Below are 5008 nucleotides of genomic sequence, written 5' to 3' on the forward strand. Positions count from 1 at the left end.
GAGATTAAGAACTCAATAGAAGAAATTAGGAATGAAATAAAGACCTTAGGTAGTAGAGTTGACCAGATAGAAAAAAGAATCAGTAACATCGAAGAGAGAAACCCGGAAATTACACAGATGGGGGAAGAAAGAGACTTGAGACTTAAAAGAAATGAAAGAACTCTACAAGAACTTTCTGACTCCATCAGAAAGAGCGATATAAGAATAATGGGCATAACAGAAGGAGAAGAAAGAGACAAGAGAACAGAGAATATATTCAAACAAATTGTTGACAAGAATTTCCCAAACTTGTGGACAGAACTGGATCCTCAAATCCAAGAAGCAAATAGAATGCCTAACTACCTTAATCCCAAAAGGTCTTCTCCAAGGCACATTGTATTGAAGCTGTCTAAAATCAACAACAAAGAATCCACAAGGAAGCCAGGGAAAAGAAGACGGTAACTATAAAAGAAAGCCCATTAGATTATCATCAGATTTTTCAGCAGAAACTCTACAAGCCAGGAGGGAGTGGAACCAAATATTCAAACTATTGAAAGACAGAAATTATGAGCCAAGAATAGTATATCCAGCAAAGATATCCTTTACATATGAAGGAGGAATAAAAACCTTTCCAACATAAAGAAGCTGAGGGAATTTTCTAATACACGTCCTACACTACAAGAAATACTAAAGGAGGCTATTCGACCACCATCAACAGGGACAATTTGTGGCAACCAAAACATAAAAAGGGGGAGAGTAAAGTCCTGAACTGGAATATGGGAATGGAGAAAGTAAGCGTGCTGAAGAAAATGGAATACTCTAAATGTAAAAATTTATTTTACATATACTTAAGCGTAACCATGCAAAAAAAATCCAGAACTGAATTATATACTGTAATAAAAGAAGAAACAGAGGGAAACATCATAGAATACCACCACACAGAAATAATAGTCAACAACAAAACGACAAAGAAACAATGGAGACACAGCCTTACCAGAAAACTAAAGACAGAATGACAGGAAATACTCACATATCAATAATCACCCTAAATGTAAATGGACTGAACTCACCAATAAAAACACAGAGTAGCAGATTGCAGTAAATAAGTAAACACAACCGTATGCTGTCTCCAAGAGATACATCTCAGCTACAAGGAAAAGCATAGACTCAAAGTGAAAGGGTGGAAATTGACACTCCAAGCAAATGATACCCAGAGAAAATCAGGTGTAGCCATAACGATATCAGATGAAACAGACTTCAGGATGAAAAAGCTAACAAGAGACAAATATGGACATTTCATAATGCTAAAGGGGATTATACAAAAAGAAGACATAGCGCTCATCAATATTTATGCCCCCAATTAGAGAGCACCAAAACATACCAAGCAACTCCTAACAGAACTAAAGGGAGAGACTGACCAAAACACAATTATATTAGGGGAACTTAAATACAACATGGACAGCTATGGACAAATCATCCATACAGAGAATAAATAACGAAACAGCATCCCTAAATGACACATTAGATGAAATGGACATAATTGACATATATAGAGCACTTCGTCCTAAAACATCAGACTACACATTCTTTTCTAGTGTACACAGAACATTCTCAAGGATAGACCATATATTGGGACATAAAATCAGCCTCAGCAAATTTAAGAAGATTGAAATCATACCAAGCATATTCTCTGATTACAAGGCTTTCAAATTGGATATCAACTGCAAAAAGCAACCGGGAAAAAACACAAATACATGGAGATTAAACAACATATTTTAAAGAACGACTGGGTGAAAGAAGAGTTTAGAAGAGAGATCAAAAGATACATAGAAACAAATGACAATGAAAATACATCCTACCAAAATTTTTGGGATGCAGGGAAAGCAGTCTTAAGAGGGAAATTTATCTTGTTACAGGCCTATCTCAAGAAACAAGAAAACTCCCAAATAAATAGCCTCATGTTACACCTTAAAGAACCAGAAAAAGAACAAGTGAAACCCAAGGTCAGCAGAAGAAAGGAAATAACAAAAATTAGAGCAGAACTAAATGAAATAGAGAACAAAAAGACAACACAAAAAATTAATGTGACAAAGAGCTGGTTCTTTGAAAAGATTAACAAAATTGACACAACCTTGGCTAGACTCACTAAGATAAAAAGAGAGAAGACACTAATTAACAAAATCAGAAACGAAAAAGGGGAAGTTATCACGGACACCACAGAAATACAAAGGATCATCCAAGAATACTATGAAGGACTATATGCCACCAAATTCAACAACCTAGAAGAAATGGACAAGTTCTTAGAAACATATAGCCTTCCAAGGCTGAACCATGAAGAACTGGAAAATGTAAACAGACCGATCACCAGTAACAAATTGAATCAGTCATCCAAAACCTTCCCAAAAGCAAAAGTCCGGGACCAGATGGCTTCACTAGTGAATTCTACCAAACCTTCAAAGAGGATCTGATACCAATTCTGCACAAACTCTTCCAAAAAATTGAAGAAGAGACAGTACTCCCTAACTCATTTTATGAGGCCAACATTACCCTGATACCAAAACCTGGTAAGGACAGCACAAAAAAAGAAAACTACAGACCAATATCTCTGATGAATACCGATGCAAAAATCCTGAATAAAATTCTAGCAAATCGAATAGAACAATGCATTAAGAAGATTATTCATCACGACCAAGTGGGGTTCATCCCCGGGGCACAAGGATGGTTCAACATCCGCAAATCCATCAATGTGATACATCACATAAACATAATAAAGGACAAAAATCATATGACACAATAAACTGTATAGAAAAAAACATAGGTACTAAACTTATGGCCCTTGGGTTCAAAGAGCATTTTATGAATTTGTTTCCAAAGGCAATGGAAGTAAAAGCGAAAATAAATGATTGGGACTATATGGAACTTAAAAGCTTCTGCACAGCAAAAGAAACCATCGACAAAATAAAGAGGCCAGCAACTGAATGGGAGAATATTTCTGCAAACAGTGCCTCCGACAAGGGCCTAATATCCAGAATACACAAGGAACTCATGCAACTCAACAACTGAAAAACAAACAACCCAATTTGAAAAATGGGCAGAGGACCTGAAGATACATTCCTCCAAAGAGGACATACAAATGGCAGATAGACCTATGAAAAAATGCTCAACATCACTAATCATCAGAGAAATGCAAATCAAAACCACAATGAGATATCACCTCATCCCAGTCAGAATGGCTATCATCAACAAGACAAATAATAACAAATGTTGGAGAGGCTGTGGAGAAAAAGGAACCCTCATACACTGTTGGTGGGAATGCAGACTGGTGCAGCCGTTATGGAAGGCAGTGTGGAGGTTCCTCAAAGAATTACGAATAGAATTGCCATATGACCCAGCAATCCCTCTCCTGGGTATCTACCCAAAAAATCTGAAAACATTTAGAGATAAAGACACGTGTGCTCCAATGTTCATTGCAGCTTTGTTTACGGTGGCCAAGACATGGAAACAACCAAAATGTCCTTCGATAGATGAATGGATAAAGAAGTTGTGGTATTATTATTATTTTTACTTAAATCTTGGGTGTATTATCATGCTCTAAATCCTGAAATTTAAGAGTATGCAAAATAGGTTATGTATTAGGCCAGTCATTTTAATTTCCATTATGATGCTTCTCTCTTGAATAATCCCTCTACTATCTAGCACTTGATTATATACCATCTTCTATGTTATTTAATACAATGGTATTTTATTGTTTTATATGAACCTTAGTGAGATTAACTTTTTTTTTCTTGTATCCCACCATCACAATAAGAACACAGGAGATATTCACCTCCTTGTTAACTTCATTTGATCTTCTAAATCTGGGCTTACTGACTTCAGCAAGCAAAGGCATACAAATGATGTTCACACTAATTTCTCCTTAACTAACCAGAGAATTATCATCTTTTTTTGCTTCACTCTTGAAGAAAGAAATTATGTTGTGCTCACATTCTGCACAGCCATTGCCCAATCTCAATACATTTTAAACAAGAAAAACTGGTATGCATTAAACAGTGCAGTTAATTTCATCTGCAGATGTCAGTATTTATTCCAATGAAGGGTTTCTCTGGCCTACAGTTTGATTTTCATGAAGGAATTCACCTGTTCATCTGTGCCTGCATTTTAGGCTAAATGTGTTCACTGGAAGAGATGGGCCCAGGGACAGAAATAGTTCAATATTCCTGATCATTTTATTTGTTCCATAACAAATAGAGGTATTCTTACACTAAATTTTTTAAAAAGAAAGCTTTTCAATAGTCGATGAGCTTTCCCCATACATTTTCATTCAATTCTTCTACTCAACTTTTTTTTATTAGTTTCAGGTGTACAAAAAACAGTGATTAGACATTTATATACCTCACGAAGTGATAGCTCAATATGTCTTTTACCCATCTGACACTGTACAAAGTTATCACATCACCTTTGATATATATATATATATATATATATATATATATATATATATATATATAGTACTTAATATTTAATAGAGAATACAGATGTTCTCCATTTCAATGTTGGTAACTACTACTCACATCTTTTGACATCTGTAACGATTTTTGTGGGGACAGAGCCAGGAGTGCAGTTTCTAGGCTCTTGGCCTCATGTGGAAAGGTGCTCACTTGGGTAGTAAATAGCCATCAACTGTGATTGGTTGGCCATCAGCTATGGCTAGTTGGCCGTCAGCTGTAACCAGTGAGCCATTGGCCACTAATATAACTGCCATGGCTTCGCTAGCAGAAAAATGGGGGCTAGCAAGAAGATGGTGGCTGAGCTAGCAAGTGACAGAATGTGGATTGTGGATTGCAGAGAGGCGGATTGCAGCTAACAAGTGGGGAGTCGGTCGGTTAGCAGAAAAGCAGACAGCAGGTTGCGTGTCGTGTGAATCCAGCCTCCAGTGAATCTATAGTGATGTGACTCCCCTACCAATGGATCCATGGGTGTTCCTTTTTGGCCTCACTGTGTCCTGTGTTCTTATGTGGGGAGCGGGACC

This window comes from Rhinolophus sinicus, chromosome 18 (assembly GCF_057876585.1).
Source record: "Rhinolophus sinicus isolate RSI-liver-muscle chromosome 18, RSI-T2T, whole genome shotgun sequence".
Lineage (NCBI taxonomy): Eukaryota > Metazoa > Chordata > Mammalia > Chiroptera > Rhinolophidae > Rhinolophus > Rhinolophus sinicus.